This window comes from Chlorocebus sabaeus, chromosome 8 (assembly GCF_047675955.1).
Source record: "Chlorocebus sabaeus isolate Y175 chromosome 8, mChlSab1.0.hap1, whole genome shotgun sequence".
Classification (NCBI taxonomy): Eukaryota; Metazoa; Chordata; class Mammalia; order Primates; family Cercopithecidae; genus Chlorocebus; species Chlorocebus sabaeus.
This window is the reverse complement of record NC_132911.1, coordinates 23,353,314-23,378,321: the sequence shown is the minus strand read 5'-3', so window position 1 is coordinate 23,378,321 and position 25,008 is coordinate 23,353,314. Positions and strand designations below refer to the sequence as shown.

At 37.4% G+C, this 25,008-nt stretch overlaps 1 non-coding gene across 1 annotated transcript; it reads left to right on the top strand.

The window, feature by feature from the left end:
- Positions 1-18,735: 18,735 nt before the first annotated feature.
- Positions 18,736-18,875, top strand: LOC119618965 (small nucleolar RNA SNORA67). Its single transcript, XR_005235307.1, has one exon. It is a non-coding gene; the product is annotated as a small nucleolar RNA SNORA67 (small nucleolar RNA).
- The last annotated feature ends 6,133 nt before the right edge of the window (positions 18,876-25,008 follow it).

The following is a 25,008-nucleotide window of genomic DNA, read 5'->3' as shown; positions in this document are numbered from 1 at the left end:
TACCAAGATAGGGGAGTCTACATGAATGACTAAATAAATACCACAATGCAAGTTGCTTTCAGACTCTTAAGACACTCTATCCACCATATGACTGCTCTTGACACAAGTCCAGAATCCCAGCACCAGACTACATGAGGCCTGGCCAAGGGTATCAGCACTTGGTAGGGCCTCCTCCAACCCAACCCCATGTATACCACCCACTCACTGAAACCCACCTTTCCTTGCTTTTTCATTCCCTGGCTCCACAACCCAACTCTTAAGAGGCAGCCTGGTATAGTGGATGGAACTGAAGATGCTGGAGCCTGACCACGTTGGTTCAAATCCTAATTCTCCTAGTTGTATACATTTGGGCAAGGTACTTATCTTCTCTGGACCTTGAGTTCTTCATCTGTAAAGCAGAGGCTGGCAGTTCCTACTTCATAAGATTCTCATTAAGATTAAATAGCTTAATATAAACAAAAGGCCTATTTGACAGTAAATGCTCAGTAAATTATTAATATCTGCTTTCAATCCCTCTCCTTGGTCTGACAACCAACTTTAGATTCTTTGTACTGGGATTCTGAACTCCTCTTCCCAATAGATTGCTAAGTACTAGTGCCAGTACTTCATCTACTGTTTAAGAAGAGCTATTGTCTGCACCAGCTCTCTGCCAACCTTACCAAGAGTCTTGACCAACCAGGCAAGCCCTCCAGGCTCCCGGCAGGAGAAAAAGTGAGGACAGTCCATTGATATGATGTCATGGAACACCCTAAGTGTACCTTCAATAAGGGAACTTGAATCGGATTGCAGATGGCAAATATCTCCCTGAAAATCATTGCATGCAGAGTTCTTATGCTCAACCTCACTCAGCTACAGTTTCTTAATCTGTAAACTAAAGTGTTGGAGAGACCAGCATTTCCTAGCCTTCTCTGCATTACACGTACCTTTGAAAATCTGGTAAATGCCATCAACTCCCTTTGAGTCTACAGTATAGACCCTAGGTTGAGAAGCCCTGGACTACATGATTTCTAAAACATACACATAAATCCAGTTAAGAAGAATAAGACAATACATGGCAAAATGACTTCATCTGGTATGCACTGTTATGTCTGTGCTATCTTAAAATACTTCTATTCTGGGTGGCAAATGGCATCTGCCCCAAAGCACTGCCACCTCTGCACTCCCTGCTATTCTGGCCACTCTGACCCCTTGCTTAGGCCTTAAAGGCCTCTCCACCATTCAGCAATTACAGGGAAATATCTGGCACAGAGAAGGGCCTTTGGAATCATGTGCTAGCACTCTAGCTAGCAACCATTATGATCAGTTAATGCTCAGGGTTTCGAATAGCATTCCTAGTATATAACAAATCATCAAAGAATGGTGCAAACAAAAATGGCCTAGGAGATCAGAGGGTGTTAGAAAAGTTTCATAGAGAAGGTGACATCTGAGCTTGGCCTTGAGATGGCTTAGGATGTAGACAGCATGGAGGGAGGAGCCCACTCCAGAAACAGGAAAAGAGTCAGACAAGACAAAATATAAGGAGTGTTCCATGAACAGCAGGGAAACCAATTTGAGTAAGCAGATGACACATGAGGAATAAAAGCGGGAAGGTAGGCAGGTACCAGCCTGGGGAAGGTCTTCAATGGCAGCCTAAGGAGTTTGAACTTCACCCTACAATGGAGAATCAGCCCTGTCTTAAACCTGATGAAGAGCTAGATTTGTAGCTCGGATATTTCCTCCAGTTTAACTACATCACATTATTCTAAAATTTCCCGAATTCATGGAGTGAAATGAAAAATTCAGAAAATAAAAGGAAGTATATTGGAAAAGTAGATTATAATAAAGCCCAGGAGCACTGAATTTTGGCCCAAGTCAACCTCATTCAATATCTCAGAGTCTCCAATGCCCTACCAAACTTAGACATTTGACAATCAGATAATTTGAATTCCAGTACATCATTTTCTCCTAAAATGTTTAGAAATTTTAGAATAATGTGATGTGGTTAGAAAGTAGGCTGGGGCCTAGGGGCTGGAGCTCAGTGGGGATGACAGGAACTGGAAGAACCAGAGGAGGGGAGCAAGTCAAGTTGCTTCTAGAGGATAATCATGATGAAACCTGAGACCCTGAAATCTGTCTTATGGAGCCAGATACAGTAAATAAAACTAAGAGCCAAGAGGCAAAGAAAGGCAGTAACAGAGGAAGAAGCTAGAGCAGATGTGAAGTGGGCATGACCAAAGAACTGCCTACAACAGAGCTGTGGCTGCAAGGTGGATTTCAATTCAGTTTCAGCTATGGAATAGGAGTGAGAAGGGTGACCTGGGTAAAATTCATAGGTTTAGGCATATATTAAATAGATTAACCTCTTCCTCCCTTGCTAGGACAAATAATATATTGACAACTAGTTGTCCCCACTGCTGAAAGTCTATACACACACACAGTCTAAGCACCTTGGTACCTCTTTTTTTTTGAGACAGGGTCTCACTCTGTCACCCAGGCTGAAGTGCATCTGAGAGATCATGGCTCATTGGAGCCTGGAGGATCGCACTGAATTTTGATTCAGGCCAAAATTCAATGCCCCTGGGCTTTACTATAATCTGCTTTTACAATATACTTCCTTTTATCTTCTGAATTTTTCATTTCACTCCATGAACTTGGGAAGTTTTAGAATAATGTGATGTGGGTTTAAGCGACCCTCCCACCGCAGCCTCCTGTGTAGCTGGGGCCACAGGCACTCACCACCACACCAGCCTATTTTTTTTTAATTATTCTTTTTAGAAATGGGGTTTCACCATGTTGCTCAGACTGGTCTCGAACTCCTGGTTTTAAGTGATCCTCCTGCCTTGGCCTCCCAAAGTGCTGATATTACAGGTGTGTACCACCACACCCAGCCTGGTACCTCTATTTTTAAAGGTTAACTCCACACCTAAAGATGACTATCAGCTAGAAGTAAGAAAATAAATAGATCCTAGGTCTTGATTTAATACAACCCATTTGAGGACTTCAGAGCAATTTCTTTTCTCTAGCCCTTGGTGTTTTTCCACTGTCAAACTGTGGCTAATGTGAGCTAACCTTCTGGTGGTTTGGAGGATAAAGTGAGAGAATGTATTGTGAAAGCACTTTGGAAAAGCATATGTGTTATATCCATGTAAGAGATCAGATTATTAAAACAGCTTTGTGGGCTACTTAGTTTTCAATTCTTTCCTTCAAAGCCAGACTAATCCCAAGAACCTAAGCCAATGGCAACCCATTTATGATTATAGTCAAATCATGACTTTGATTCCTAGAGCAGCTCACCCTGACTGGCTTCAGATTCTTCTCTCAGCTTCACTGAGTAGTTTTACCCTCGGCTTGCCAGAAAATAAAAGGCAGGGCATCTAGTTAAATTTGAATTTAAGACAAACAAGCAATATTTTTAGTACATATATGTTCCAAATCACACATGAGACATACTTAAAACTGTATCCCTCATTTATCTTCAATTCAAATTGAAATGTGTTCTGTACTGTTATTTGCTGGGTCTGGCAAGATGCTATTTTATCCTCATACTGACCTCTCATCTCCTTCGGAACCCAATAAATTTTAATATGGTAATGCTTTTAGTTACCCTTAAAGCAGAAAGGGAGACATCAGCTGCCAATTTCATTCATCTTGAAAACATAGAGTATCTTTTTATTTATAGGTTTATTTCATAAGTAAATTTCAACATTTTTCTCATAACAAGACTATAAAAACAACAAAAAGCTCAGAGATTAGCAAGCCCATCTCGCCAGCCCCATTCTGATCTTTGTATCTGTGTTTTAGCCCAGCCTACCCAAATAACAAACACTAATCTCAAAACAAAAACAGAACAAAGAAAAACCCTCCCCTGCCCCCAGCACAGACTGTAATCCTGGCCTCCAATTATATCAGTGACATGCAAAGGCTAAAGCAGTGGTTCTTCAATCCCAGATGCACATTGGAAGCAAGGGAACACTAGAAAATTCAAAAGTGGCCAGGCACAGCGGATCCCGCCTGTAATCCCAGCACTTTGGGAGGCCAAGGCGGGCAGATCACGAGGTCAGGAGCTCGAGACCAGCCCAGCCAACATAGTGAAACCCCGTCTCTACCAAAAATACAAAAAATTAGCCAGCATGGTGGTGGGTGCATGTAATCCCAGCTACTCATGAGACTGAGGCAGGAGAATCACTTGAACCTGGGAGGCAGAAGTTGCAGTAAGCCGAGATCACACCATTGTACTCTAGCCTGGGCAACAGTGCAAGACTTCATCTCAAAAATAAATTAAAAATAAAAAAAAAAAAATTCAAAAACTCAAATCATACCCCAGGTAAATTATGGCACAAACCCTTGAGGTGGTACTCAGACATCAGTATTTTTTAGCACTCTCATGTGATTTTAGTGTGCATCCAAGATTAAAAACCACTGCTCAAGCCCTTACTTCTCATTTTTATACCCAGTCCAAGCCCCTTACAAAGCTTTAGGAAAATACAGGAATCAGATGGTTGGAGAAGGGGAGCAAAACAGCAAAAAGATATGAAAGATATTGTTGCACCCTCTCGGTCCTCAAGTCCTGAATCTTGATTTTGTCTTTCTTCTATTTTCCTCTGGCCATAGCCACCATTGCCATGGAGCAAATGTGTCATCCAAAGCTTGTTACTCAACTTCCTCAATATTAGCAAATAGATTTAAAACGTGGGATAAAATATGAATAACAACTAATGCTTTTTAAATTTGTAACCTGTTTAATTCTCACAGCCACCTCTGTAAGGTAGTAATTATCACACTCACAGTACAAACAAGGTAACAGAGGATCATAAAAGTTAAGTGACTTGACCTGGGTCACCTAATGTGTAAATGGTCCAGTAAGAGTCAAGATCAGGCTCTTTCTATAACACAACAATATGCCCCCACATACACAGTTCCCTAGGGCCTGTGCAGACCAATTCCAGGGAGCATCATTCATTGTATTATGATATGAATAGCGGCTATACAGCAGAACCACAGACAATGTGCACAACCTAGTACAGCAGCCCCAAATGGCTTCCCCCAAATTATCAGAGGCTGTTGATAAACGGACCAAGAATCAGAGTTCTGTGAGTGGGAATCTGATTTTGAGAAAATGTCTCCTCAATCAGGTATTAAATTCTCTTACGTTTTTTGTCCCACCAGTAGGGCAGGCACAAATGAGAGAGAGAGAATAAGCATTAAAAAGAGCATCTTATCACGGCCACCTCAAGCTCAGCACTTCCTAAACTCTCCCTGCCCCAGAACTGTTCCTCCCCACCACAGCTCGTAACATTTCCTTCCAGCATTTTTCATGTGGTTATTCTAGCCAAAAGACTGGAACTTATTTTATGCCCACACCCTCTCCCGCATTCCCTCACACACAGTAAGTTAAGATGCCCTGACATTTTAACATCTTAAATAATTCTCATCTCTCTCCCTAAATGTCCATCCCTAACCCCATATTACAGTAAGGCCCCAGCTTCTCTTCCTTGGACAAAGGTAATAACCTTCCAACTTATCTTCTGAAGGTCAGTCTTTGCCCCTCAACTCCATCCTCCTCATTACAGGGTGATGTCTGTAATGTCACATCCCTGCTTCAGAGGAGAACCTTCAGAAGTTCTCCATTATTTACAAGACTAAGGCTAAATGTGTGAGCATGACAGATAAGGCTGTTCATGAGCTAGCTGCCCATTTCTCCAGTCTCACCCACCATTTCTACCTTGATGCAATGGTTAATTTTAGGTGTCAACTTGACTGGATTGAAGGATGGCCTGGATGGTTGCTGAAGCATTGTTTCGGGCTGTGTCTGTGATGCTGTTTCCAGAAGAGACTGGCCTATGAGTCAGTGGACTAAGGGAGGAAGACCTGCCCTCAGTGTGAGCAGGCACCATCCAATCTGGGGACCCAGTTGGGACAAACAGAAGGAAGAGGATGGATTTTCTCTCTCTTCTCACTCTCCCTTCCCAAACAATATGACTTTTTTTTCCTCCTGACTTTGAATATCATACTCCAGATTCTTTAGCTTTTAGACTCTGGGACCTACACCAATGGCTTAACTAGGGCTCTCAGGCCTTCAGCCTCAAACTGGAAGCTGCACCATCGACTTCCCTAGTTCTGAGGCTTCAGGACATGAACTGGGCCACACTTCTGCCTTCTCTGGTTCTCCAGCTTGCAGAGGGCCTATCATGGGACTTCTCTGCCTCCTGTGATTTTGTGAGTCAATTCCCCTAGTAAATACCCTCTCATATATCCTATTGGGTTGTGTCTTTCTGGGGAACTCTCACTTGAACACTTGCTTATTATTCTTTGATAAAATCAAACTGATCGTAGTTCCTACTTCATACCTTGTGATTCCACATCAATATGTTTTTATCCACGGTGAACCTCTGACCTGAGGTATCCTCTCTTCCCACCATGCCTTCTTTATCAAATAACATGTGTGCAGTCATCAAGGCTTTCTCATACCTACTGTGGGGTTAGAGCCTCAACTATTGAGCTCCCATAGCAACTTTTATCATGGCTCTTACTACATTCAATTAAAAATGCCATTTTTGCCTGTCCATGTGACTGACTATCTCAGAGATCACAAACTAATGACCTATGGGCTAAAAGAAATCCCAGATGGTTTTTGTTTGCTTGCAGCATATCTTTTAAAATTCTGTATTAAATGTCAGTATTTAATAAATGATGTTCAACTTCTATCCAAGATACAGTAACAAGGATCAGATTTACCCTCCTTCCTGAAACAAACCAACCAAAGTAAACAAAAGAACAACAAAAAAAAGATAAAACACATGTAACAAAAATTTTCAAGAAACTGCACATCAGGTAATGAAGGGCAATGATCCCTGAAAGATGATAAATTAAATGAGATGAGCCCTGCCATTGCCCCCAATATATTGCCTTGAGAATGTTTCCAAGCCAGAGAATAGTAGGGAGAATAACTTATAAGGAGCCTAAAGCAGTCCCTAAATTGAGAAAATAGAGCTGAAAGACTAAGGTAGTTAGAATTCACAGGATAAACTATCAAAAAGGAGAGAGATGCACATGGAAAGAACCATGGATATCTGCAGAGTCCCATTTGGGTTTTCAGCAGAATCCTAGTCAGAACATGAGGCCAGGGAAAGAACCATCCAAAAGGACCAGGAAAAAAGTTTTTGACATTCACATAAAGCTAAGAATATTGGCTATTTTCAATAGCTAGACTAGAGAATCTCATAATTCACAGAGCATTGGATACAGCACCCAAAAGGGTCTTGCTTCAATAGTATGAAATAATTAGCCCTTGATATGGTTAGGTTTTGTGTCCCCACCCAAATCTCATCTTGAGTTGTAATCCCTACGTGTTGAAGGAGAAAAGTGATTGAATTATGGGGGCAGTCTCCCCCAGGCTGTTCTCATGATAGTGAGTGAATTCTCACAAGATCTGATGGTTTTATAAATGATAGTTTTTCCTGTCCTCATACATGCTGTCTCACCTGCCACCATATAAAACATGCCTTTTCCCATTCTGCCATGATGGTAAGTTTCCTGAGGCCTCACCAGCCATGTAGAACCGTAAGTCAATTAAACCTCCTTTGTTTATAAATTACCCAGTCACCAGCAGTGTCTGTATAGCAGTATGAGACCAGACTAATACACCCCCAAACCAAACACTGTTCTTGTACCACTTACCAAATCTTAAACAGCAAGACACCAAATGAATCAAAATATTTCCAAATATCTCAGCGGTGTGCCTGAACAAAAATTAAAAATATTTATAAAAATACAAAAATATCTAGCACCAAACAAATAAAATTCACAATGTCTAGAACCCAGTCAAAAATTATCAGACGTGCAAATAAACCAAAAAAAATATGCCTTATAAAGAAAAAATTCAATCCATAAGAACCAACCCAGAACTAACAGAGATGTTAGAAATAGAATGCAAGGTCATTAAAACAAATGTAAAATATAATAGTATTAACAAGTTAAGTAGAAATACGGAAGGTTAATAAAGACACAGGTGCATTGCAGATTGTAAAATAATGTTGTATGGGAATAATGGCAGATGAGACACTGCAGAAGAAAAGAGAAAAGGACGTGAAGACATAGCAATAGAAACTATACAAAAAGGAACACAGAGAGAAAAACAGGAAAGAGTATCAGTTGAACAAATTTAGTTGGACTAACATACATATTATGGAAGTCTCCTAAGAAGGGGAGGGAGAAAAAATATCTTTAAAAATATTTTGCTACGGGTGAGTTAGGTGAAAAAAAAAAGAAAGAAAGAAAAAATATTCTACCAATAACACTGTTTTCGTGTTATTTTGAGCAAAAAAAATAAATTAGGTATCATTATATTATAACCCAAATTATAAAATAAATACCCATGAGTCCATACTAATATTAATAAATAATTGCATACAAAAATGAATGGGAGAGGTGTGATTTAAATATAGACACAAATAGATTAAAATTAAAAGTGTTATACCATGCAAACACTAATTTTAAAAAGATTATTACTACATCAATATCAGAAAAAGTAGATTTCAAATCAAAAATTATTACCAGAGATAAAGAAGGTAATTTCACAATAATAAAGTGGTCAATTCATCAAGAGGATGTAATAATCCTAAATGTTTGTGCTCTTCCTAACATTGCTTAAAAATACATGAAGCAAAAACTAATAGAATGTCAAGGAAACATGAGCAAATACACAATTATCATTGCAGATTTCAATGTCCCTCTTTCAATAACCGATAGAACAAATAGACAAAAAATCAGAAAGTACATAGAAAACTTGGATAACGTTATCAATAAAGCTACAGTAATTAGAACAGTATAGCATTGGTATAAAGGCAAACATATAGACCAATGAAATATTATAGAACAGAGTCCAGAAATAAATCCTCAAATATGGTCAGTTGATTTTTGTTAGAGACAAATTGCCCCAAGAAAGCTTCTTGGTGCTGCTCACCCTTCCCCCAAGCCTCTTTACATTTCTAAGCCCTTGTCTAGGTGCTACAGTGAAGCCAGCAGACTTCACTTATCAGACCTTGCTGCGATAAGCAAATCCCAATTACAAAACATCTGGACTGCACAGGGGGAGGTCATGGGAAGCATAAACAAACTTTACCTACACCCTCCTGTAATAAACATCACAAGGTGATATGTGGCCAAATTAACCAGCAAACAACCCCGGGATGTGGCCATACCAAAGAACTCCCTCAAACTCCCCTGCCCAGCCATACCAAAGAACTCCCTCAAACTCCCCTGCCTAATATAAACCCCTCATTCTGTAAGCTTAGTGCTGCCTCCTCTGTCTGCGGTGGAGCAGCCAGCAGGTTAATAAACTTCCTCACCTGACCTTGGGTCTCTCTCTCATCCTTTCTCTTGGCTAACCTTACAATTTTTGGTAAGGATAACATGACTATTCAGTGAGGAAAAGACAATCTTTTCAACGAATGGTGCTGGAAAATAGGATATTTATATGCAAAAGAATAAAATTGAGCTCTTACCTTACACTGTATAAAAATTAACTCAGAATGAATCAAAGACTTAAACATAAGAGGTAAAACTATAAAACTCTTAAAACACTGGAGAAAATCTTTATGACATTGGATTTGGCAACAAGTCCAGAAATATTACACCAAAAGCACAGGCAACAACAGTAATTCAAGCTTCACGTATGTAAATGTTTAAATTACTATATCATATTTCTATATTAAATTTTTTACTAATATATAATATCCTTCTTTGCCCTCTGAACTTTTTTGAAGTTAGGCCTATTTTGTCTAACATTAGTGTAGCTGCTTCAGCTCTCTTTTAGTTACTATGTGCATGAAATATCTTTTTCTATCATTTCATTTTCAACCTACTTGTGTATTTGGATGTAAAGTAAGTCTCTTGTAGTCAACATATAATTAGATCATCTCGTTGAAGGAGGGGGGTCATTGTGCCAGTCTTCGTCTTTGTATTAGGGGGTTTAATCCATTTGCATTTTTAAATAATTACTGTTAAGGAGAAACTTCTGCCATTTTGCTATATGTTTACTATTTGCCATATACCTTTTGGTTCTTCATTTATTATTGTCTTCTCTTGTGATTACTTAATTTTTTGTAGTGAACTGTTTTGGTTTTCAGTATTTTCTTTGTGGTTACCATGGGGCTCACCTTTAACATCCTAAAGTTATAACAATCTAATTGGACTTTAGACGAATTTAACTTCAATAACATACAAAATTCTGTGCTTAGAGCTCTTTCCATATCCTCCACTAGCTCTTAGAGCATTTTTAAAACAGCTGTTTTAAAGTCTTTGTCTAGTAAGTCTGATGTCTGGGCTTCCTCAGGTACATTTTTGTCAACTTACGTTTTTCCCTTGAGTGGACCATACTTTCCTGTTTCTTTGTGATTTCTTTTTTGGTGTAAACTGCAAGTTTGAATCTTATAATGTAATAACTATAGAAATTACATTCTCCTCCTGCAGATTTTGCTTTTCTTCTGATTCTTGTAGCATGGCTCTATGCCTGGGTCAGCTTAAAGTAAAAGCTTAAGTTTTCATTAGGTTTTTACTGCATCTGTGTCTTTTTCTGGGCATAAGCAGTTACTTTCTAATGCTTTCTATATGCAGAGCTGCCTCTGATTGTCCAAAGAACAGGCTCAGACCTTTCAATATCCTGGAAAACACTTCAGCCCATGGAGGTTAGAACAATGGCATCCAGCCTCCATGCCCATACCTCAACCATTAAAGCAACAATTCAAAACCACAAAACAAACCCCCAATATTTGGGGAACAAAGTCCTTATTACCTACTGTGGATAACACAAGCAGCACTAAAACCACAAGTTGCCATTCCTCAGCAGCTGCCACAGGGTTGGGAATGGAAAGAGAATAGGTAGCTGCCACTGTACTGTTGGTTAAAAGTGACCAACATTGCTGCAATTTACCAGCCAAGGTCTTCACCCAGAAGTTGCAAACATTCAAATAAACTCTAGAGGTTCAAAAACATTTACCTCTTACAGTTTCTGCTGCATTATTGTTGTCTAGGTGGAGAGACAGATTCCTGGCACATCCTACTCCACCACCTTCCCTGATACCATCCTTAAAGGTAAATTTACATCACTAAATACCTATATTAGAAAAAAAAGCCTCAAATCAATTACCTCAGCTTTCTCCTTAAGGAAACTAGAAAAGGAAGAGTAAATCAATTCCAAAGTAAGCACAACAAACGAAATAATAAAGATCAAAGCAGAAAACAATGAAATAGATCTACTTATACCAAATCAATAATACAAACAAAAAAAAAATTGGTTCTTTGAAAGGATCGATAAAATGGATAAAACTCTAGCCAGACTGATAGGAAAAAAATGGAAGTCATACAAAATTACCAATATCAGGTATGAAAGTGTTGATTCTACAGATATTAAATGTGACCACTTAGATAAAGCAGACACATTTCTTAAAAGACACAAGCTATCAATACTTACTCAGAAGAAACATTTAATCTTAATAGCTCTATGTCTAACAAAGAAATCTAATTTATAATTTCAAACTTTCTCCAAAAGACAACTTCAGGCTCAGATGGCTACACTGGTTAATTCTCTCAAATATATCGGAACCAATTCTACACCAACTCTTACAGAAAATTCAAGAGAAGGGAATACTTCCCAATGTATTCTGTGAGGCTGCATAACCCTAATACCAAAGGCAGACAGAAACATTACAAGAAGAGAAATCTACAGGCCAATATCCTTCATGACCTTTAGTGTAAAATTATAACAAAAAAATTTTGGCAAGCATGTTCAACAATATATTAAAAAGACAATACATCATAATCCATCAGTGTTTTAACATTCAAGAATCCATCTATTTAATTCACCATATTTATAAACCAAAAACTAAAAATCATATGATGATCTCCATTGGAACAGAAAAAAATTTGTTAAAATTCAACATCAATTCCTGAAATAAATTCTTGAAACACTAGGATTAGAAGAAACTTGATATAATATACCTATTTTTAAAAGACCATAGCTCACATCATTGAATATTTTACACCCAAAGATCAAGAACAAGGCAAAGACTTCTACTCTCACTACTTCTATTCGACATTCTATAAACAGTTTCATCTAGTTTAATCAGGAAAAAAAAAACAACAAACAAAAGGCTCCAGATTGGAAAGAATGAAAACAAAACTGTCTTTATTTGCAATCACATAATCATCTATGTAGAAAATCTAATGATATCTAAAAGAAACTGACTACAACTAATATATGACTGTAGTAAAGCTTCAGGATACAAGATCAACATAGAAAAATTAATGCTGTTTCTACAAAACAGTAAGGAATAATTAGAAATAGAAAAAAATGAAATACCTTTTACAATAGCATTAAAAGTATTAAAATACTTGGGTAATAGCTGACAAAGATATGCAAGGTCTGTACACTAAAAAGTACAGAACACATTCCCATTGTGATTGAGGATAGTGAAAAGAAAAATAACTACAGAACATTGATGAGAAAGAAAGAAGTTCTAAATCAATGGAGAGTTATACCTTGTCTGTGGATCAGAAGGCCCAATATTGTTAATCTGTGAATTATTCCTAAATTTATCTATACATTCAATGAAATGCCAATCAAAATTTCAAAATTCTAGTAGGTTTTTGTTGAAATTGATAAACTTACTCAAAAATTCCTACAGAAATGCAAAAGATCTAAAATAGACAGGACAATAGCCAAAACAATAGCCTGGAGTTTTCTTGAGGTTTTTAAATCACAAATTTCTTTGTTAGATGTAGAGCTATTCGGGTTAACTATTTCTTTTTGGGTAAGCACTGCTAGTTTGTGTCTTTCGAGAAATATGTCCATTTCATCGAAGTGGTCAAATTTAGTATCTGTAGAATCAACTCTTTCACACCTGATACTGGTAGTTTTATGTCTACTCCATTTTTTCCTAGTGTAGTATGTGTATAAAGATAGACAAATAGATCAGTAAGACAGAATAAAGAGTCCAGAAATAGATCCACAGATATGTGTACAATTAACTTTTGACAAAAGTACAAAGGCAAGTCAAGAAAGTCAGGAAAGCCCAGCCTTTTCAATAAATGGTGCTGGAATCATTATATATTCATAAGCAAAAAAGAACAAGAACTTCAATATGTATTTCAAAACATACACACAAGTAAATTCAAGATGGATCATAGATTTAAAATGTAAAACCTAAAGCTTCTAGGTTTTGTAAACCAAAATGTAAAACAAAACTTCTAGAAAAAACCATAGAAGAATATCTTTGTGGCACAGAGTTAGGCAATGATTTCTCATCTAGAACAAAAAGAAGAGTATACACAAAAGAAAAGTTGATAAATTGGACTTCATCTAAACATAAAAACATCTGTGTATTATTTATTTATTCTCTAGACAGGGTCTTACTGTGTCACCCAGGCTGGAGTGCAGTGGCACAATCACGGTCACTGCAGCCTTTAACTCCTGGGCTCAAGCGATCCTCTCAGCTCAGCTTCCCAAGTAGCTGGGACCACAAGTGCACACCAACACATCCAGATAATTTTTGTATTTTTATAGAGATGGGATCTTGCCATATTTCCCAGATTGATTTCAAACTCTTGGGCTCAAGTGATCTGCTCACCTTGGCCTCCCAAAGTGCTGGGATTACAGGTGTGAGCCACTGTGCCCAGTCAACATCTGTGTATTAATCACAACTTTTATTTTGTATATTTTATAATGTGTTGACATTTTGGGGAGGATCTTGCTGCCTAGGGAAAGATTGCCCCTGCAAGGGCTAGTTCATTCCCAGAGAGAGTAAACAATTTGTTGGTAAGCCTACCTTTCATATATTATTAAATAACTAACCAATCCAGAGTTCATACCCCCAATCACCTCCTTTATCTAACACACACCAAGTCAGTATTTCCCCTGCCCTAAATCAACCCAGGGCAAAGTACCAAACAACTAGGGACAACCCTGTACCCTAAAGGCTGCTGGAGCTGATCGTAAGTTTTTTCCCCTGCCCTACTTTGCCTTTCCCATAGAGACCCCAATAAGTTCTGTAACCTGTGCCTTCCCCTTGCTTCTTTCTGCCTCCTAACTGACACTGCTGCTTCACCTGTGGCCAGTATTTTATGCTGTGCCTATCATTTCTAAGGAAACTATGAGTAACATTAAACTTTTCTCTCAATGGCATTGACCTATCTGTGTTGTCACTCAATAATCTCTATAAATTAATACCCAAGAACAAATCAATCTGCTCCTCAAAAGACCCTGCCAAGAAAATAAAAACAGCAAACACAGATAGCAAGCAATTATCCGCAAAGCATATATCTGATGAAGGATGCATATAGAATACACACACACACACACACACACACACACACACACACACATACTTATTTACCTCACTGAAGGAGGTTAGGGGGAGGTACTGCCCTAACAAACCTGAAAATGGGTGAACTCCACAACATGAAAGGCAGAACAAATTGTACATAAGTACTATACCCTAGTTGATAAAGTTGTTTCCCACAAGGTATAACTTAACAATCATGATACCACTATACACCTATACTAGAACTGAAATATATATATAATATTCTTAAACCTCTTCATTCCCAATAAGAAAACCACAACTCAGTATAATAACAGACAAACTATTTGAATAGACACTTCACCAAAGAAGATATGTGAAGGACAAATAAAGGACGAAAATATGCTCAGTATTATTAGTGACCAGGAAAGTGCAAATTAAAACCACAAAAGGATACCACTACACACCCACTGGAATAGCTAAAATTAAAAGGACTAATCATACCAAGTGTTGGCGAGGACTTGGAAGAATGGAACTCTCCTTCACTGCTGGTGAGAATGTAAAATGATGCAACCACTCTGGATAATACTTTGGCAGTTTCTTTAAAGTTTAACTGTTCATTTATTGCATGACCCAATCATTCTAAGAATATTAATATGAAATAAAAAATACACATCCATATAAAAACTTGTATACAAATATGCAAATCATCTTTGTCATACCCAAAATTTGAAACAACCTAAATGAATAGTAATAGATGAATGGAGAGACAAGTTATAGTATACCATGCAATGTAAAACTATGCAGCTATAAAAATGAACTATTGATAACACAACATGAATAAATCTGAAAATATTTATACTGAACAAAGAAGGGAGATAAAAGGAATGCTCAATGTATACTTTTATTTACTTAAAAAAAACTCTAGAAAATGCAAACTAATGTATAGTGACAAAAAAGATCAATGACTGTCTGGGAGGTGGGATAGGAAAGGGATTTTCAAGAAAAATGAGAAAAGTGTTTGGAGTGATGGGTTTAGTGGCATAAACATATGTCAAACTTTACCAAATTTTATACTTTTAATATGTAAAGTTTATTGTCTATATTTTTAAAAAATGTAACAGTCTATACAAATCTAGATTTTTGGCTTCTCTTGAAAAACTTACAAAATTTAGAAACACTGGAGCCAAGTTCCTGTGTCAAAACAGTTAGCTACAGCCAAGTGGCAGCTAGACATATACTTTGAGTAGCCACAGACCCAGTCACTCTGTTTTTCTCATATATATCCATTTTCTTAATTTATTCTCTTCTTGGTCTCCATAACCCTCAAGTGTTTGATTCCTGAACCATCTCTGTACTCTCCCCTTCATGAAAGGGAACCAGAAACTTTCCAGCAAAGTCAAAGATTTTCATTTTAAATCTCCTGGGTCAATTAAAAAAGTAATATTCATCTCATTTATTGTTAATAGGAATGTAAAATAGTACAGCCACTTTGGAAGGCAGTTTGGCACTTTCTAATTATAAGATGTAGCAATCATGCTTCTAGGTATTCACCCAACTGATTTGAAAACTCATGCCTACACAAAAAACTGCAAGGGGATGCTTGTAGTAACTTTACTCATAATTGCCCAAAACAGGAAGCAAATAAGATGTGCTTAAATAGCTGAATGGATAAACAAAGTGGTACATTCATACAATGGGATATTACTTAGTGATTTTTGAAGAACTACCAAGCTGCCAAAAGACATGGAGGAATTTCAAATGCATTCATTGCTAAATGAAAAATGTCAGTCTGAAAAGCCTATATACTTTGTGATTCCAACTATATGACATTCTGGTAAAGGCAAAACTATAAACATAGTAAAAATATCAGTGTTGGCCAGGATCTGGGGGAAGGAGAGAGAGTTGAGTAGGTAAACCCCAAGGAATTTTTTAGGGTGGCAACATTCTTTATGATACTGTAATGGTAAATACATTATTATACTATGCATTTGTCAAAACCCACAGAGCTTCATAAGCACAAAGAGCGAGCCTTAATGCATGCACTGTTTTCAAAAATCATTTAGGAGTTTGAAGAATATCAAGATGAAATGCAGAATATGGCAAAATAATCTAATTGTATTACAAATGTATAAAACCACCTCCCTGAAGGGGGTGGGGGAGAGATACTAACCTAACAAACCTGAAAATGGGTGGACTCTGTAACATCAAAGCCAAAACAAATTGTACAAAAGCACTATACTCTAGTTGATAAAGTTGTTTCCCACAGGGTATAATTTAACAATCATGATACCGCTGTACAAACATACTAGAACTGAACAAGTAAATAAATGGATCTCAAATGGTGGGAGCCAGATTCTTACTGTTGGAGTTGGAGGTTGCAATTAAACAAGCGGAGGAGGCTAGACTGATCCATCTGGAAATGGATTTGAGTTGGAGCTATCAGTATGAAGTTATGTTTGGATTTCTATAGACAAGGCAGTTATATTCAGATCTATTTATAGGTATGTGTTTATAATGAGTTACTACATACATACATTTTCTTGCTCTGTCAGTTGACAAGGCTCAAAAGCCTTGAAACAGTGAACCCCAGGAACAATGAACACACTTAGCACCCAAATCTTTCTCTGGACAACCACTTCCTACCTGCCCCTGGCCCTCCATTTCTTCCTCCTAAAGTGTACCTTGGCAATCATCTATTTCAATTCTTTAAGTTCTGGTGGCATTAGTTTTCCAAAGTCACAGAGCCAACAGATAATAGGACCAGCAATGGAACTCCCCGATATTATTGCAATGACTTTTACTTACAGGGTAATTCCCCTACTGTGGGGTGCATGTTTGTTGTATTTTGTATAACAAAACAAACAAAAAAAGGACCATTTGGGACCAGCTCCTTCCCTTAAATATACTCCAACACCTTTCTTAGGACTAGGAGTGCTGGAGATAAATTTGCCCCAGTTCTTTTTTGGATTCACTTTAATAAAAACTGCTCATCTTCTCAACCTCACAAGATTTTCTTTGACAGGTGTTGCATCTTCTTATGAGCATAAATGTCCTTCCAAAAGAAGACTTAAATGGATTAGAATTTGTTAACATGAAGCTTTTTAAAAACGAGCAAACAGAACAGAGGACATTTCGACTTGGCCCAAAATCAAAGAAACTGATGGACTGATGCGCTTATCTACTTTTTTTTTTAATTTCATTATGTAACAAGGGAAAAATCATCTCAAATTTTCCTGGCCATCACCCTTCCTGCTTCTCTTTGCTTTCTTTATAGTTAAGCAAAGGCACTCAAAAAAATTGGCTCTTTAAAATGTCTTTAGAAAAAGTGCCTGGTTGTAAGGTAGGTAATGCGCTTTCCTTTCTGCTTACTCTGGAGCTTTGCAGACATTAAAACTCAAATTTCTTACAAGTTGGCACTGTCTTAATTATTCCCCCTTTGTTTTGTTTGATTGGAAGTAATTACAATAATTCACAATTACCCATTAAATCACCTTTTTTCCAACAGCAGCACTGTCCTCTCTGTTCCACATGTTCCTAATGTAACTTGAGAATAATGTTTTTTTCCAAGGTCTTGAATCAATCGGGGCCCTATTTTATCCCATCTAATTTCTAACTTTCCTCCAGCATACCTTCCAGTTCACCTGAGCTAAAATTTCTTCCTTTCTACCCCCACCCCTCTCACACCCTCAGTCTCATCTGTCTCATAAACACATATGCACACCATACACAGGTACACGTGTGTACCTTTGTACAAACATGCATACACACACATGCATACATACATAGGTACACACATGTACCTTTGTACCTTGCTGACAATTGCATTCCCAGCTCAGATGCTTCCAACCCTTTGTCTATGCAAACTCTACTCATCTTCCAAGCCTTGCAAAGTTACCTTGTTTCCAAAAACATTCCCTAATTTGCAAGATACTCTGCTAGGCACAGTTAAAGAAAAAAGATTAATTCTACATAGCCTCTATCCTCAAGGAGCTGGTAATGCTTATTGGTTCCTTCTCAAAGATACTAGGACATTTCATCTCACCACAAGTGCTTGATTATATAAAGAACATCTTGCTATTTTCTATCTCAACCATGGATTGTTAGAACATAAATCATACGTTATTCTCCATTTTGCTTTGCTATTCCAATTTAGAGGAGGAGTGGCTGACAGGGGAAGGAAGACATGAACACAGTGAAGGGCTCGGGTAATAATTTCAGTAGCCTTGAATTCTGGGCCTAGGCTCAAGAGAATAACCAGGACTCTAAGTCACCTAGGGAAAGAATATATATCAAAGCCCATGTACCATATGGTTAAATATTTAAAAGTATAGATCAAGCTAACAAATAAAATATGCTCTCTCCTCTTATCTTGATGAATATTCCCTCACAACGATAAAATTGAAAAGCGTGTGTAAAGCTAGGGTTTTAAATAACTAAAAATCAAAAAATATCAACAATCCAAGGGGACTCCCTCTCCAAGGGAACATGCAGTACCCCTCTCAGGAAAGTACTAGCTTAGAATAGAATCTAGCATGCCTGAGGTCTTTGGGGAACAGGGGATGCTTATTTCCTCTGCCTTCCTTGGCTCCTACATGGACAACTAAGTCTCTTCCCTTCAGGATAGATTGTCCTCTCATGCACATGCTGAAGAGTTGTCTTTCTTGACATAGGCCAGAGGCACTGATGTGCAGTAGGTTTCTTTAGTCATCAGCTATGCCCTTCCCACCAATAGGGAAAAGTATATCCACAGAATCAGTCGAGGTGGACGGTTTGGCCATAAGGGTGTGGCTATTAACATGGTGAAAGAAGAAGACAAGAGAACTCTTCAAGACACTGAGACTTTCTACAACACCTCCACTGGGAAGATGCCCCTCAATGTTGCTGACCTCATCTGAGGGGCTGTCCTGCTACCTAGCCCCAGTCAGAGTTCAATCTTGGGGGGCTGAGGAGCAGCAGGAGAGGGGAAGGAAGGGAGACAAGAAGTGGACATCTTTTTTTCTTTGAATAAATATCACTTTTTGAGGCAAAAGAAATACATATATATGTGTATATATATATATATCAACAATGACTAAATGTAATTATTATTGTCTTTTCCTAATGTTCTGTTGCTGGGCTAATAGCAGTGTGTAGATCAGTAATAAAAGCAAACATAGTTCATAATTACTACTTATTTATTTCATAAACTTTATTTTCCTTGCCTTCATTTCAGCAAAATCACTGTTATCATTGAGATTTTCATGTTTCATGTTCTATTGATAGTAATGAGATTTTAAAATATATTTGTATCAAAGTTTACAAAATTTCAATATATTTTCAACAAATAGTAAATTTCAAAAATAAAAAGTTTATTTTTATAATATGTTTCAAAAAGGTATTTTTTCCAAAGCACACAAAGTAATCCATTAAAATTAAAAGACAAAAAAAGTAATTTAAAATATCAAGTTTAAATCAAAATTATTTAAGTAAAGCTGAATTTTATTTAACTTTTTTACTTAATTATATCTTACTATGTACTTTATAAAAATAAATTTATTCCCAATTCAATGTCCATCTACTTGCCAATGAAGAATTAGTATTACATTTCACAGTGTTACATCTGGATCCACACATACACAAATCGAAGAGTATTTTTGTTTAAAATTGAAAATGTTCTTCAGCTGTTAGAAGCAACTGTAGCAAATATTATGTCAATCCGTGAATAACTCTGAAACCACAATTAAAACCTGAAGAGAAACAAGAAATGGATACCGGGTACTACTGGAAAATTATACTTCACTATGCAAGAATCTATTGTATTCATGCAATCTGAGAAAATGACTTGACAAATTAATTTCAAATGTTTTACATTTACATAAGTGCTGCCACCTTTCACATCCTCACCACTCGTCTAACCAGTGTCTTCTCATGTCCTTAGTGATACCACCCACAAACCTTCTCAGCATTTAAAAACAATTCTCTTCAGTTTTGAGACAAGACATAAGGCAAGAGTAGTGAAGAAAGATTTCCCTGGAATGATGAGAACTAACGTTTAAATTACATCTCATGCCCAGCACTGAGCACCAACTATCAAGGGACAGAGGCATTCAGGTGCTCTTTAACAGTATTTTTTATGTATTTTTATTTTATTTATTTATTTATTTATTTATTTATTTGAGACAGACTCAAGCTCTCTTGCCCAGGCTGAAATGCCATGGTACAATCTCAGCTCACTGCAACCTCCGCCTCCCAGGTCCAATCCATTCTCCTGCCTCAGTCTCCTTAGTAGCTGGGATTACAGGTGTGAGCCACCACATCTGGCTAATTTTTGTATTTTTAGTAGAGATGGGGTTTCCCCATGTTGGCCAGGCTGGTCATGAACTCCTGACCTTAGGTGATCCACCCACCTCAGCCTCCCAAAGTGCTGGGATTACAGGCATGAGCCACCGCGCCAGGCCAACAATTTTTTGTTTGTATGCCGTGTCCAGGACTAATAGCAATATTTTATATCTGACAGCCTCCAAAAATTAAGAAATGAAAAAAGTCCATGAAAAAGAACATAACACAATACAAAAGGGATACATTCAGAATGTCAGAAAGAGTTCTTGATACAAAATGATGACTATAGCTGATAACAATGTATTGTATTCTTGAAAATTGCTAAGAGAATAGATTTCAAGTGTTCTCACCAAAAAAAAGTATATATATGAAGTAATTCCTATGTTAGCTCGATGTAGCCATCCACAACATATACATATATTTTAAAATAGGTTGTACACAATTAATATATATGATTTTTGTCAATTTAAAAAGTAAACAATAAACAGTATTTTGTTACCCAAAAAAAGTGTTCTTGAAAATTAAAAATACAATAGCAAAAATTTAAATCCAACAGAAGTGTTTGAAAATAATGTTGAGGAAATATCCCAGGAAGTAGAAAAAAGAGAGAAAGTAAGTTTGTGAAGTAAGTAAGGAAACTAGAGGATCAATCCAGGATATACAGCAGCCAACTAACAGGAGTTCTAGAAAAGAAAAAGAGGGAAAATAAAGAGTAACAATTCTATTATAATTTCAGTACTACCTTCAAGAACTGAAAAATATGAGTTTCCAGATCAGAAGGGGTCACTGAAAAAACAGTGCAATCGATGAAAAAATATTCTGTATAATGGTCCATCGTGTGGTATTTGTAAATACCAGGGAAAAAGATAAAAGCCTAAAATTATGTGAACGGTGGGAAAAGAAAAGTGTTCATTTACAAAAGATATATCACTGTCATTAAAACTCCTATTAGCAACACTGGTAGAAAACAATGTAGCAATATCATCAAAATGTGAGAGGAAATTGATGTCAGTCTAGAATTCTGTACCCAGCCAAACTATCAGTCAAGCATATAGGTGAAATAAGGATATTTCAGAGTTTCAATATGCCCCCAAAATTGTCTTCCCAGCTACCTTTCCCAGGAAGCTACTGGTTGACCCATTCATTCCTCCTCAGTGAAAAGTTAAGCAGGAAGGAGAAAGACAGGGAAACGAGGTAACAAGGCTCCTACACAGGAAAGGTGAAGGCATTCACAGGATGAGAGTGAAGAGAAGTCCCAGGATAGCAGCTCTAGTTAGAAACATCTAGAAGTCTCTCTAGATTTCTCTCTAGAGAGAAATCAGCTTGACTAGAACAGATGCAGGAGGCTTCTGGACTAGACAGTCATGAAGAAAATATAAGTAACAGAATACTTGACAGGTTGTAAACACACTCAGACAAGATTTTCTGGTCTATTCCAGGGGAAAGTTTGAGAGATTTCACAACTGATGCAAAGAAAATTTTGCAAATAAAGAAGTGGCAATAATTAATTCCAAGAAAAAAATCAAAAGTTATTTTTCAAAAAGAAGAAAAAATGTTATCCTAGCATACTGTGTAAGTTCAACTGTGAATATTAATTACATAGTAATAATATAAACATTGAAAAGTGACTTACCCAAAAATTTTGGGGGAAAAAAACCATACTGGAAGAATGCGAGAACAGTCAGAAGAATAACATGAGTGTGTGTGTAAAGGCACTATCATTGAAAAAATAAGAAATGGTAGTATAATAATGGTCTATGGGGGAAAACATAAGAGTTAAAAATATTACCATGGGAATTGGGAATTAAAGGAAATTTGGCACAGAACTACTCTTTCTTAGTTACCTACCTAGTATTATTTATTGACTTGTTAAACTATGTACCTGTTTTACTTTGACAAAATTCAATTTAAAAATCAGTTGCACGGGAGGGAGTACATGGAATGAGACTGTAACAAATCATGAAGCAATTCTAGAACAATGAGAGTGTGCATTGGCCAGGGACAAAGAGTAAAATTGTTTCTCTGCATTAAAAAGTTTATTTTAGAGTCAAGGTCGTGATTTTAAAGTGCAACTAGCCAGTGTAATTATATCTTTTCCTCCAACTACATTTGTCCAAGCACAGATACAGGCACCAAGCAAAAAGCTGGATTTAATTAAGGCTGCAGTTTGTTAAAGTGAATATATGAGAAAATGGAAAGTGAGTCAAAGACATATGCAAGGGTTATAACAATTGAACACGGAATTTAAGATAGGTGAAGAAGGAATCAAGACAGCAAGGGAATCATGACAGTGAGGGGATGAAGGGCAGGGAAAATATGGTAGGACCAATGGATTGAAAGTCTGATGGAATAGAATGGTCATTGGCGTTGGACTACTAGAAGGAAGGAGGTAGAAGAGTGGAGGTGTTGGTCAAAGAAAGGGAGCCATGAGATTGAGATTAAGGAGATGTAATTATTGGTGATGACAAAGTTGCAAGTGTAACTAGGGGAATGAGTGGCTGAGAATGGGTGGAGGACAAAGAAATAAGAAGAGCTTAAGGAAGTGAGGAGACAGGACTTATTCTGGGTAACATGACGACAAGTAATAAGGATGAGAAGCTGTTGCAGGGGGCAATTATTGACATCCATAATGTAGAATGCCATTTTCACATTTCATATCTATGACTTTTATGCTCCTGAGTTTACAAATTCAGGATGGGAATAGCTGTTTTACCATGTCTGTAGTAAATCCTGTATACATCTGAGGGGTAGGAGTGGATAATATACTTACAAATCCTTGCAGAGGATGACAACAGTGTCTTCAGTTCAGAGGTTCTTTGGTGGTTCTTAATGACCTGCATAATAAGGTACTGAACTGCTGTCTTTCATTTCAGAGGACATTTATCAAGTTCTACTCTATGTCTACTCCATCCTTTACCCAAAATGGCTGAAGCCCATCTATGCAGACTCACTGTGAATACATGAAAGCCACATGCCGCATCCTATCTTCGTTATTCACTCAGACCCACCCTACTTCCTTCACTCCTCTTCCTTGGATCACCAATCATTTGATTCTATCCTTGTTGCCCTAATTATTATTTCAGGGTTCCCATTTTAGGTCACCATCTTGTAATTCTTCAGTGGATTTCAGCCAATTGTCTTGTTTTTGAACATGCACTGGGACCAACCCCTATTTGGGATCATCGTCCATTTCAAATAATACCTTCTCTCTGTTCATCCTAGTTCTTTGAGAGGGCCAAGGCTACTCTGTACATGGGCCATGGTGAGGGTGAGTGTGCACCCTGTTCCAGACACTTGTCTCCTCTTTGAATTCTCACCAAACAAGGGAGAAGTGTCAGCAAAAACAAACCAAAAAATAGTATATACAGTTTCACTGCACCTCTTCTTCTGCAGATGAAGATAAATAATCCAAAGTTCTGGTACCCCAGGATATGTATTCATGCTTCATGTCTTTGCCTCCAAATACAGGCCATTGTTTTTCATCAAACAACACATACTACATATCTCCTATGTGCCTAACACATACTACATATCTAGTATGTGCATGGCACATACTAGATGTGCTGGCTTCCATCTAGCTTTCCATCAATCCTTTAGACACTTAAAGACTACATACGTGTTTCAGTACAAGTTTCCCTTGCTTTGGGAATTGGAGGCTTTGTCTACTAAAACAAGGAATAGTTTTTGCTCCATATCCTGATTTGATTGAAGTTATGAAAAATCCAATCCCATCAAAACTTTACTGCCAATTATCTCAACATCCTGCTACAATTTTATAATTAGACAAGGAATTTATACAGCCTAAAAATAAAGTTTGAGGTATTATTTTTATACTGAATTTACAATTTTTCTAATGGTTGTTTCAAGGGTATTTTAAATTATTTTTCCCAAAGAATCTGCATTTAACTAATTAATATGATCTTTTAAAATATTTCCTTGATTTTTAACATTTTACATGTTTATATTATTTTCCTAGCTAGGGCTCATGCCTGTAATCCCAGTATTTTGGGAAGCCAAGGTGGGAGACTCACTGGAGCCCAGGAGATCGAGACCGGCTTGAGCAATGTAGGAAGACTCCATCTCTACAGAAATAAAAAATAAAATTCACATTTAAGAAATCAGTGTCTTATATTTTCCTCATTTTGGACACAGCTCCAAACATCTTGCTGGATATATAGTATGCCCTTAATACACGTGTGGGAGTTTTGTTTGCTTGGCTGGTTTTGGTTCTGATTTTGTAGCAATACACTCAAGAAAGGCATACAGAACATTTTTTTTAAGCTTTATGCAATCTCAACATTATTGCCTCCATTTAAAAATCAGCCTTGGCTGAGCAAGGTTGCTCATGCCTATAATCCCAGCATTTTGGGAGGTCGAGGTGGGAGGATCACTTGAGCCCAGGAGTTTGAGA